The sequence below is a fragment of the Elgaria multicarinata genome, chromosome 4, assembly GCF_023053635.1.
Source record: "Elgaria multicarinata webbii isolate HBS135686 ecotype San Diego chromosome 4, rElgMul1.1.pri, whole genome shotgun sequence".
In the NCBI taxonomy this organism is placed as follows: domain Eukaryota; kingdom Metazoa; phylum Chordata; class Lepidosauria; order Squamata; family Anguidae; genus Elgaria; species Elgaria multicarinata.
The window spans coordinates 72,525,128-72,538,391 of record NC_086174.1 but is presented as its reverse complement, the minus strand read 5'-3'; the positions used below and the strand labels follow the sequence as shown (position 1 = coordinate 72,538,391).

The 13,264-nt window shown below is 40.5% G+C and overlaps 1 protein-coding gene across 2 annotated transcripts in view; it reads left to right on the top strand.

Annotated features, from left to right (window-relative positions):
* The window catches only part of ESR1 (estrogen receptor 1), a 282,918-nt gene that overhangs the window by 129,241 nt on the left and 140,413 nt on the right, over positions 1-13,264 (top strand). The window lies entirely within an intron of this gene.

Here is a 13,264-nt window from a genome sequence, read left to right as displayed (position 1 = left end):
ATTAGAGCCTCAGAAAAAACTCGCCGACTTCATGGCTGCCAAGCTCCGCCCCCCCTTTAGTTAATTTTTAAATAATATTTTTTTACTCATTAGAGTATAATACGGCGACCATAGTGCATGCATGCTCAGTAGTGTCTCTCTCCCCCTCCCTTCCCTTGCCTCCTGCCTCAGCTAGATTGTAACATTGAGGGGAAATGGCTACCCCCTGGAGTCTTAGTGGAATAATCAGTGTCTTCTTATAAGTAAGTTCTATTTAGTGTAATGGTCTTACTCCCAGGTAAGTGTGTAGAGGATTGCAGCCTTTTAAAACTGCCTGGAACCTTGGAGGTGGTGAGGGAGGGGTGATCCACACGTCGCTCCCAGAGCGCTTCTATGCGATCCCAGTGCACCCCGAAAACGATAGTCTGACTTCCCTGTAAAAGAAACGAGGAAGAGCCGTCCATGCCGCCGACAAGGAGAGCTCTCCCCCGGCGAGGTGAGCTTGGCAAAAGAAGGAGGGGCGAAGAGCGGAAGAAGCTCTCCACCCCTCCTTCTTTTGCCGAGCTCTCCTCGCCGGGGGAGAGCTCTCCTCATTGTCGGCGGCGCGGCAGCAGCATGGACGGCTCTTCCTCGTTTCTTTTACAGGGAAGTCAGACTATCGTTTTCGGGGTGCACTGGGATCGCATAGAAGCGCTCTGGGAGCGACGTGCGGATCCCCCCGGAGAGAGAGAGAGAGAGATGTTACTGAGAATTTTCTCCTTTCCAGCACAATAATCCTACAATTAACAACTTCTTTGCTTGCTTGCTTGGTGTGTGTGTGTGTGTGTGTGTGTGTGTGTGTGTGTGTGTATCTGTTCTTTTATTCTTCATTTGATCATTTCTGCTGCTTGATTTTCAGTTCAATCCTAGGCATGTCGACTCAGAAGTAAGTTCCACTGAGTGCAATGAGTCTCACTCCCATGCACTAGCTTGAAGGGGTGTGTGGATTTTGTTGTAAGTTCTCTCTGGAAGCTCTGAGTATGAGCTCCATCACACCTGCACATTTGCCCTGGTGGTGGTGGTTCTTCTTCTTCCTCTTCCTCTTCCTCCATTTTGTAGCCCTGAGGACTGATTTCTGTAATGTTCTTATGCAAGCCTTTCTTTGAAAACATTTTGGAAGATTCAGCTACCGTCTGCCTTCTGGCAGCTACAGGAAGGCAGCAGCTACAATGCTGTTGCTGCTACTACTAACTTGTACTGTGCTTAAGATTTACTTAAGTGCTCCACAGTAAATTTAAATAGTGAAACACAAAAAGGAAGGCGAAGGAGGGACCGAAAAGATTAGATTATGCAATGTAAATTTAAATGTTATGGCTTCATAAATTTATGTGGGCATGATAACAAATTAATGGAAATTTTGTTTCATTGTCTACCTGTTTCTCTTAGATGTTCATACTAATCTACACAGGCCTTTAGAGCCTGGACTCAGCATATCTGGCGCTGTCCGTCCCTTTTTAAACTAAGATCATCAGGGGATCCCTGTTCAGAATATCCTATGTTTAGGAAATAAAACTGAGGCAGAGAATAATGCCTTTAGGTCTGAGGCCTGAGGGTTGTGGAATATTTTGCTATTCAAGCATAGATACTGGGGAACCTCCTTGGGGAAAATGGCAGAGCCTTTCTATCTGAGCAGGGATGAACTTTTAGTTGGTTTTATGATATTTTATTTATTATTACATTTATATTCCATCTTTTCCCCCAATGTGGAACTCAAGGTGGCTACACACAGTTCTCAGATGGTCTCACCTCCAAGCACTGACCAGACCCAGACTTGCTTTGCTTCAGCAATGTGGCTGCCTCATGTTCCTTCAGACCATGTCTTGGGATATTTTAATGTGTTTTTTTAAATGGTTTAAAGTATTTATTCATAAGCCATTTGTATTACTGGGAATTGTAGAATAAATGTGGCCAGCTAAATAAATAAGTTCATGAATAGAGGCCAGCAGAAATGTTTTGCCTTAAGATGTCTCCAAAATGAAGGCAAAAGACCTCCTGCCCAGTAAGTCTGGTTTCCTACCATATCATTCATCCATTATATTTTTCATCCACCCAATAACAGAGATTCTCTGGGTTAATTACAAAATGTTAAAAAGAATAAAAGGCAATATAAACATTTAAAAGAGTAACATCACAATACAAACAGTTAAAAGAATAAACTAGTTCAGGCCCAGTTTTGGGGTGGAAAAATCCTTGGTTGCCCTAATGGATGACTTGCATCAAGGAATGGACAGTGGGAGTGTGACTCTGTTGGTTTTCCTGGTCCTTTCAGTGGTTTTTGGTACCATTGAACATGGTATCTTTCTGGATCAATTCCCTTGGTGGGTAGTAAGGGCATGATGTTACAGTGGTTGTGGTCTTCCTGCATGAATGGTCTCAGAAGGTTGTGCTGCAGATCATCTGCTCCACCCCATGACCATTGGCCTATGGGGGGCTGCAAGGTTCCATCTTGTCCTCTATGCTTTTCATCATCTATATGAAATCTCTGGGGAAACTCATACAGAGGTTTTGCTGAAGCACCATCAGTATGGTGGTGACACTCAGCTCTACCTTTCATTTACTTCTAATGATCCTAGGGAGGCTGTTGAACACGTCTGGAGGAAGTTTTGGGATGGATGAGGGCAAACAAACTGAGACTTAATCCATATAAGATAGAGGTACCATAGGTAGGGAAACTGACCAGTCTTAATAGAGGATTACATTTGGTCTTAGGTGGACTTGGACTTTCCCTGAAGGACCAAGTGTGCAGCTTAGGAGTTCTTCTAATTGGGTTAACTCAGGTGGCAGCTGTGGCAAGGAGCTTAGACTGCTATGCCTATTGTGACTCTTATCTGAAGAGAACTGATCTTGCCTCAGGTATTTATTCTCTGGGGACATCCAAGCTGGACTGATGTATTGTGCTGGATGTGGGGCTATCTTTGAAGATCATTCAGAAAATTCAAGTAGTGTAGAATGCAGTTTTCTGGATATTGGTGGGCATTTCTGAGCCCAATTTAAAGTACTATATTTTATACTGTATTATATTTTATTTAGTGTTGTTCCCCACCTTGATCCAGAGGGAGAGGTGGGTAATAAATTATTATTATTATTATTATTATTATTATTATTATTATTATTATTATTATTATTAATCTGTCAAGCCTTAAATGAGTTGGGCCTAAATTACTTGAAGGACAACCATATCCCATACCAGTCTGCCTGCACTTGGAGATCATCAACAGAGAGCATTCTCACCTGCCCTTAGCCAAAGGTGATTCGTCTGGTGAATATAAAGAGGGAATGATGCTGCACCTCTAGAATCAACTTCCATCAGGGGTTCATCAGGCCCCTTCTTTGTAGGTCTTTAAGAAGGCTCTGTAGACCCACTTGTTTTTTTCTGGCCTTTCCATAGCTTGTGGGCTGCAGGTTTTATGGATAATGTATATATTTTTATAGATTTTTATTGAATTTTATGGCATTTGTTTTAAACTGCTTTGTATTGTTTTAATTTTGTACACCTCCTTATGAGGGTTTTACCATTAAAGATGGAAAACACACACGTACACACACACGTTAAATAAACAAGAAGGGCAAAGATGAGTAGATGGAAGAACTTATTTTTGGGAGACAGGCTTTCAGCCTGGGACTTCTCAGTTCTCTGGTCTTGACACTGTAACTTGCTTATGCTCAGAGAGAAATTCATTTTTCTTTTGAAATGGTCAGTTCCCCATTCCCTTCTTATTGCTTTGCTACCCTTCCCAATGTCTATGCGACCAATGTTGATCTTTCATGCTGGAGACCAAATACATGAGACACGTTTGTCTCCTAATAACCATCCTCATTTCTTGTTTAATGTCTTATAACTATGATCTCCCCACTTTCTGTCTTCTGGGAACATTTGAAATGTACCATTCATTGTCATGGGCTCCTGGATAGCTTGAAGGAAGCATATTTTTAAAATGTTCCCCACCCTCAACTCCAACCCCTCAGGACTTTGGGAACAATATGGTTTTGCCATCATCATGATTAATATTAGGGCTGAAAAGGAGGCATAAATATAAACCATCTAGAATATCCAGTTGTTTTTGCCTGTGTGGCAGTTCTGCAGTTATTAGGTTGCTATGCCACTCACCTAGAATAATTAAATTACAATTGGGACATCATGTGTGCAATTCTGAGTAAATGAGATCCCAACAGAAAAACAAAGTGAAAGGCATACTTTGGGACATCAGTTGAAATTGTACTGGTTTCACATAGAATTGGACAGTAGTATATCAGTATTGGAGCTGCAGGAAATGCTGAGCCCTAGTTTTTTCTGCCTTTATGATCCAGCAGGCATTCATTCAACATTACTGTGGCAATCAACTGAGGACAGAAACCTTTCAGTAACTGTTTTACTTTCAGGATCAAAGCAGATATGACATACAACTGTACTTCTCTTTCTCTCAAGGTCTTTTTTTTAAAATGAAAAGCAGCCTCAGAGGCTGTAAATGGGAACTAAAAACAGCAGGTAGGAAGGGCTGCTTAATCCTTTCCCTTCTGCCCATTTGTCCACTCAGACTCTCTTCCCCCAGGCTGGTGTGTGGGAAATACCAATCCAAACCCAATGCATGCAGTTGTTTGTAATCATTCCTTGTTGCTGTCAGTTTCACTCTAGCACTATTCTTATTTGATGTACTTTGGTAAAATCAAAAGAGTTTATTGAAATCCAGATCTGTCAGTCTATAAAAGAAAACATTTTATTTTCAGTCTCTAAATGGCTGATTTGTTCTATCAAGCTGCCTTTGCATTCCTTCTGTGCCTTCTCCTGTAAATTGTTTCTGCTCTAGCCACCTCCATCTTGCATGTTGTTGTTTCCTTCCTCCTTTTCTCCTCCTGCTGCTTTCTTCTCCCAGTCTGTTCAGCCAGGAGCCTGTGCAGTGGCTTTAGGAAGCCTGACACATGAGCCCAATTCCAATGGATGTTGATGGCAGTGGTCCTGGGTAAGTCAGGCATGTACTACACACGTGCGCATAGTTGTGTTTTCGCTGTCGGGGTGGGAGGTCCTACTTTGTGGGGAAGTTCTTTTTATACTTCTGCAAATCTCAGGGTTCTCTCAAGTTTGCGGATACCTTCCTCTCATGTAAAAGTTTGGCTGTAAAAGCATTGGCACTCACCTCATGAAGTCAGAAAATAGAGGGAACTATAAGACTATAACTATTGGGAGGACAATCTAGCTAATTTCCCTTAGTATGGAACCAGTTACCTGGGGAGTTTGTGGGCTCTCCCACACTAGAGGCATTCAAGAGACAGCTTGGCAGCCATCTGTCAGGGATGCTTTAAGGTGGATTCCTGCATTGAGCAGTGGGTTGGACTCGATGGCGTTATAGGCCCCTTCCAACTATACTATTTTATGATTCTGTGTTTCCACTGTTCATCCAAATGCTCAAACCCAGCTGAATGTCCAGAAGTTTCAAGAAGGTAGGAGGTGGTAAAAACCATCCAGAAGCTAAAAAACATTTATTTATTTATTTATTTATTTATTTATTTATTCATTTCATTTCATTTCATTTCATTTCTATACCGCCCAATAGCCGAAGCTGTGGGGGAGAGAGCATTCTGGTGGGGGATGCTTACAAATTGACAAGGTGTCCAGGCGGTTTTCAAATCTTTTCCTGTAAAGCAAGGGCGTGCCATTGCACTTAGCAACCAGCTGACATAGGCCATTTCTACACCTGCCTTTTTTTCCAGGGATCGTCCTGGGATCCTCCCTGTGCATGCAAATGACACACAGGGGATCCTGGGAGCAGGCAGCGATGATCCCTCCATTTTCCTGGGATAATCCTTAGGTGTAGAAAGGGCCATAGTCTGGTCCCCAGGGTTATTGTATAGAAGAAAAGATTCCCATTGCTGCAACCATAGTTCTTTCTGCACAATGTTATGGGGAACCACATAGCAATGCTCTCAGCACTGTTCTTAAGAGTGTTTTAAAGCAACCAGCAGCTGCTTACTGAGTGCAGTAGCTAGCCTTAATATTAAAAGAAAAAGATGGCCACCTTATCAACTTATAAGGACCCCACTCAGAAGTAAGTGATATGATTTTCATGAGAACCCCGTGAAGGTTGCAGAAGTTCTGTCTGTACCTTTGCTGATGGACAAAGGTCCAGCAAAGAAGGGGAGTGGGGTTGTACACAGCCCTACTTTTTAATGTATCTGTGGAGGATGATTTCCAGTATGCTAACATTAAGACTATGGGCACCCTCATTCCCTCATCAATTCAATTTAAACTGCAAAGAGAACCGAATTCTGTTTTCATTCAGTACAGAAATCTAATAGAAAGAATTAAAGTTGGTAGCACTTGTTAATTTTATTTTCATATATAGAAACTGTCAAACAAAGTAACAAAATTTACTTTCAATTTAATGTCAGTAAATGTTAGGAGTTGTTTAATAACAAAGTGCTGTGTGCTTGATAATAGAATAATCCCAGGAAGTATTTGTTGATGTCTCTTTCCAAGCCAGGATCTACTCTACTGCTTTAAAGCACTTTATAACAGTTTAAACAACTGTTGGGGCCCAGGATACACTTCATATACAGTTTTCAAAACGTTTTCAAAGTGCTTTAAAGCGCTTTAAAGCAGTAGTGTCGATCCTTTCAATTTTTTCACCCTTGAAAGATGGTGAACATATTATTTGTGGAGGCATGGCACATTTGGTAAAAGAAAGCAGAACTACTTTGCCTCTCAATGAGCAATTTGGGCTGCAGTCCTGTGCACATTTACCTGGGAGTAAGGCCCACTGAACACAGTGGGATGCATTTCTGCATAAACACCCCTAAGGATGTGCTGTTAAAGTATTCATGTTATTTGTGACCCATCCCAACGTAAAAGCTCAGGGCTAGAAACAAATTGGCAAAAACAACCTACCAGCCAAAATATAATCGATACCTTACAATATTAAAAACTCATACCAATCACTAGCCTGTAGAAGGAGGGGGAAATCCCATAACAATACTGTGATGCAATCCCAACTTCTGAAGTACGAAGGGTTGTGGTACAAGACTTAGATTGCTTTGATGAAAGAGCATTAGATAATTAATGTATATTGGTTCCAAACTATATCTCTGTCCTTTTCCATTAATTGGAGGATGTCAGTTTGGTAAACTTTCTTGGGAATTGCACTCCAAAAATTGGAGAGAGATTACTTGCTATCAAAAGAACATCATTTATTAGCTATCAATAAAATGTTGACTGAAAACCCTGGACTATTAGAAAGCCATCAGCCTAACAAAGAAATGATGGTACATGATGGTGCTATGGCTAATTGCTATCATACTCTATAGAAAGAGGTAGACAGCAACATGGGAATACGAGAGCAATGATCAATCAGTTGCATATTCTTATTATTCTTAATGACAGTGACAGTGAGACTCAAGCTACCAAATATATATCATCTTTCCCTTTGCTGATTAATGAATAAAGTATGGATGGTAATATTACATAATTTTGGTGTTATAGAATCAAATTAGCAGCGTCTGGGGAAATTGTTAACAGGATAGGTGGGATTCTTTTAACAAGAGGCAAGTCTGTGTTGCAGTCACACTCTTAACAGGAGTGGCCCTCTTAAGGGTTGCTACCCAGCTAGCCATGGCCTCCTCCAGCAGGCCATTCTCTGACCCTCCTCTGTTTCCTTTCCCAGTTGTCATTGAGCATTCCAGGTCTACTGTTCATGCCCTTCTTTGAGCTTGTGTGTGTGTTTGTTTTATATAAAGGTTTGTTTGTACAAACCCTCTTCTAAAGGTAATGTCGCTAATTCCGTTCTTAGTGTATCTTCATGAAGAATTATAGTTACAATTTCACTCTAATATTTGAACTCTAAGCATTCTGACTGAACCTTTTGGAAGTCTGTTACTTTATAAAAAATACTGTGTGTAGTAAAAGTTGGTCAAATAAACTATATTGCATTTTCATTCTGTACATTTAATGTATTTGCCAATTTCCATTTTTGTATAACCACCTTCTTTTCTGTCACAATAGCACTTCGTAAATGTGTCTTTTTTATTTTATGAAACATTTGTTTGTGTCCAAATTATCTATTAGAAACATTTTTGTGCGTCAGCAGGGAATCCACATCCTATAATGTATTATTAATTTGCGTTGGCTGACAGGCCAATCCCACAGTAAATTATTAATTTGAGTCTATAAATGTTCCCATTGGCCCGGGTCCTTTAGTTTAAGGTTTCAGGAATTTGTGAACCTCAGTCCAGACAAGAAAGCATTTGGCAAGTTTGTAGCACTTTGTAAAGGGCAGAGGTAGATTGTTTGTGCAAGTGTGAGGTCAATGGTTTTACGTCCTTTTCTCTGACAAGTGTCCATTTTCTGGCTAGACTGCTTAAATGCTAATCTGGCTTGATTGCTTAAATGCTGTAGGCTGCAATCCTATGCATATTTACCTGAGAATAAGCCAATTGAACAGAGTTGGATTTACATCTGAGTAAACACTTATTTAACTATTCTTTTACATTTATATCCTGCCTTCCCCCCCACCCCCTTGCAAGGAACTCAAGGCATCCTCCTCCTCTCCATTTTATCTCCTCACAACCACCCTGTAAGGTAAATTAGGCTCAGGGTCAGTGACTGGCCCAAAGTCACCATGGGAGCATCATGGCTAAATGGTAACTAAAACCCAGATTACCTGAGTCCCAGTCCAACACCTTAATGACCACACCACACATGCATAGATTATGTTGTAAATTAATTCTATCTCCATTGTGAAAGATACATGCTTTGGTTTAGAACACATATGGGCAATCTGTGGTCTCCCATATGGCCCATACAGGTGGTCAAGCTGCTGCTGATAATTTCCCACCACCACTCAGTGGTTTGGCAGGCTGTATGGAACATGATTTTAATCCTCTCCCCTTCCACTTGCCAGGCTGATTGGAAATGGGGAAAGCTGCTTTCATCAGCGGGGAGGGGAGAGGCTGATGGAAACAATCTCCCCATTCCTGAACCTTGGGATAGGGATGGGGGGGGAAGAGTGTGTGTGTGTGTGTGTGTGTGCGCCTATTTGGGTGTGCGTGAACATGGGGTTCCTGACCTACCACCCATTGGTGCAGGTAGCCATCAGGTGCAAAAAGGTTGCCCACTCCTGCTTGAGAATCCTCAGGTGTTTCTTTTTGGAAGTTGCTCTATTAGGTTGTGTAGCTGATGGCTACTCAGAACTAACCTTTCCTCTGTTACTTCACTTGCACGAAGAGGGAAGGGAAGCAGGGTAAGGATTTTTCTTCTAGGATAATAAAAACTATCTTTTCAGATGTACCAAGACTCTCTCTCTCTCTCTCTCTCTCTCTCTCTCTCTCTCTCTCTCTCTCTCTCTCTCTCTCTCTCTCACACACACACACACACACACACACACACACACACACACACTTATATACTATCCTTCAGCCTGTTTTGATTTCAGGGCAGTATGCAATGAAAATTTATATCATAATGTAGAATACAATAATCAGAACCAGTGTTAAAAATGACAGCAGTTTAAAATGCCTGGGTAAAATAAAAATGTCTTTACCTGTCACTGAAAAGATTGTAACCTAGGCACCATCTTTAGATGCCAAACTTATGATCAAGCAGTAGATTTACTATGCATCGGAATTCAAGCCTGAAGGAGGTATTGATCTGAAGGATATAAAGCTGGCTGGCATTTCTAGGGTGGCCATGTGTACTGTTTTACAGAGGGCAATCCTCTATTTAAAGGGTTGTCAGAGGACTGTCCTCTTTTGAAGATGTCCTCTGTTTCAGGGGTGGATGGAAGGCAGATCTCCAGATGCTTCAGATGAACTTCAAGTATTCTTGACCACAGACTTTGCTGGCAGGACTGAAGTCCAAATCAACTGCAGATCTACCCTTTCTCCATCCCTGGTCTATTTAAAGATCTGTCCAATCCAAGTTCAGAATAAAGGTAAAAAACCATAAGAAGAAAAGCTGGGCCTTGAAGTTGCCCATCAACAGCACCTGGACAGCAGATTGAGGAAGGCACATAGGGCATCTGGTCATAGTCTTCCACACTATGGTGAGATGCACTGTATTTCTATTGAAATTATATTAAGTACTAAATTCTATCTCTGGTTGTACTGATCCATAACCAACAACAACTAAATTCTAAATATACATCTATGCATATAATTTAGCACATGCACATGTTATTCAAGCTGGTATCCTCCCTCTCTCTCTCTCTCTCTCTCTCTCTCGTTTTGGTGATGCATGTCCTCTTTCTGGCAATTCACAAGTGACCAACCTGCATTTAGCCTTTGTACTACCGCTTAGCTCTGAGCACAAGAAGCATTGGCTGCCAGTCCAGGTCCGGGCCCGATTCAAAGTGCTGGTATTAACATTTAAAGCCCTAAACGGCTTGGGGCCAGGTTATCTGAAGGAACGCCTCCTCCCATATGTACCTGCCCGGACCCTAAGGTCATCTTCAGGGGTCCTTCTCCATGAGCCCCTGCCAAAGGAAGTGAGGCAGGTGGCTACCAGAAGGAGGGCCTTCTCTGCTGTGGCACCCCGGCTGTGGAATGAGCTCCCTAAGGAGGTTCGCTTGGCACCTACATTATATGCTTTTAGACACCAGGTGAAGACCTTTTTATTCTCCCAACATTTTAACAATCTATAAATTTTAAATAACATGGTTTTAAATTTGTAATTTTGCATTGCTGCTGTTTTTATCTGGCTGAGCTTTTATATTGTATTTTATATTATGGTTTTATACTGTTGTTTTATACTTTGAATGGTTTTAATTTTTGTGAACCGCCCAGAGAGCTCCGGCTATTGGGCGGTATAGAAATTTAATAAATAAAATAAATAAATAAACTTCAGAGAAACCAGCTACATTAGCCAAATCCTTGCACCAAGTAGCCAGAGCAAGTGAAGTGATCTTCCATGATGTTTAAAACTGCGTTAAACATTCGGAATAAATGTCGTCAATAAATAAACAAGATTTGACTTTTTGACATCTGGGGTCTCACAGCCATCAATGGCTTTTCAGTGGCTTCTTTGTTGCCTCAAGCTGTAGGGGAAAGATCTTGCTGAAGCAGTGCCCTCTTCCAGGCAGAGAAGGAGGTACTGCAACTCAAGTCAAAAGGGTATACTAAATGCAACTGAGCCACAAATTCTGATTCTTTGTTTGGGTTTAGTTTCCTGATGCATGCACAGATCTTTTTGGTATATATCTGAAGCAATTTAGTCTGGAAACAATGTTTGGTTTTATTGCTTGTCAAGAGTATGAAAAACATTAATGCTGCTTAGCAATAAAAACTCTGCCTCAGACTAACACTTGTCTTGGTTTTTCCAGAGTTATCAGTGATTTTGGTCACTTCAGAGTTAGATTATTGTACTATACTGTATAAGTTGCTTAAGTCTTGAACCCAGACAAATGAATGCCTTTGGTGGCAAATGAGTTTGTTAATTATTAAACGGTGTTTAGTACTAGTAAACCAAAACAAATTGCATCAGTTTTCCATTGTCTGCACCTGCTGGAAAACAGTTACAGGGCAACATTCAAGCTATTGATTATAATTTTTTATGGGTTGCTTGCTGTTTATTAAAGCAACTGATAGTCATTGTTTCTCTAATAGAAGACGGAGTATTTCCAAAGAGCCTAAACTACTAGAATATAGAAATATTTTCATCTATATGAAATGTTACCTGTTTTGCATCACTATCTACACATAGAAACGTTTAATTGGGAATAGTGGCAGGTAGGAATTGAGGAATCCGTCAGTTTCAGTTTATATTATCTTAGTTTCTAATTTTTCTGGTCTTCAATGCAGTTCATCCCAAATTTTGAGATTTAAATTAAAAAAAAGTTTGAATGAAAATATGCATGCTTTTTTGTTGCGTTTCCCCTAATACATGCATTTTTGTACATAATTTTGTCTACTATACATATTCTGTAAGCATTTTTCTAGTATTATGCATATTTTTAGATTATTTTTATATTATTTTCATATATATATATATTCATTTTTGTACCCAGTTTTGATTGGGTACAAAATTTTGAAGGATAACTGAGTTAGGCAAGTTTACATTAAAATGCAAACCAACAAATTTCTCCTCTATCCCTCATGGTGGGGTTTGTAGTGGGCCCTCCCTGGATACCAAGCCCTGGCTCAGGAAAGCATTTAATCATAAAATCCCCCTAGTTGCAGTCTGAAATTGTACAATCCACCATGTGACTAGCTCTTTCCCTACAACAAGCATTTTCATCTTCAAGGAAGCCATTCCATGTTAGCTAGTCCATCCATCAATGCCTGAAGCATGTTGCTTCAGCACTGGCTAGGCCCCACATCTCTGGCCTGTCATCTTGGCCTTATCTGGAGCTTGGATGCTGTTGAAGGATCTGGAGCAGAGGGATGTGAGACCAGTAAGACTCCATTGATTCCTTTGCATCTGCAGCTTCTCCAAGATTGTGGTCTCAAGAGATTCCCAATGGCTTAGTTGCTCAGGGAAGAATATAAAACCTAAGCCACTTTATCTTCAAAGATAAACTCATCCCATCCAAAAGGTCTGAAATTTGACTTCTCTGGATGTTAATGCCATCTTAGCAGAGTGTGTCTTTTGTGACGTCTTGAAATGCTGATAACATCTGGGTGCAATCCTTTCGTCCAGCAGTATTTTAAATTATTTCATAGTACTACCTTAAACCAACATCTCATAAAGGCTCATAGTTTACTCATACACAGAAGGAATAATTTTCTTTTCACAGAGTGACTTGAAACCTGATACTACAGGTGCTTTTATTTATCTGTGCTTTAGAAACCCCAGAACTGTCTTGTAGCATTTCTTTGTGCATTGGGGGAATAGTTTCGTTCATCGAGACTGCGTTGTAGCTGCACAGGGTGTTACCTTTCTTACAATTTGTGGCAATAAGCCCTCGTAAAAAATCAAGATACATCCAGATTTTATTATAATAGCATCTGGTTATTTAAAATGAATGCTATCATTATAATTCTAAGAAATATAATTGTGTCTCTGGGGTACAACTTACTAGAATGGTTAAATAACAACACTTTTCTCTACACATTATAATGTCTGCAGCTTAGCAAAATATGGATTAACTGAAGGTTTAACTCTGGTTAATTAACTTACTACCTTTGCAGCTAATTACTTTAACTTTTATATGGATTAATATATTTATGCAAGTTTCCCACCTTTCATATTCCACTTAGAGCTGGGTAGAAATGGTGTGATACTTTGAAGTACTGGCTGGGTGGACCTTAAAATGCAAATTTCTCC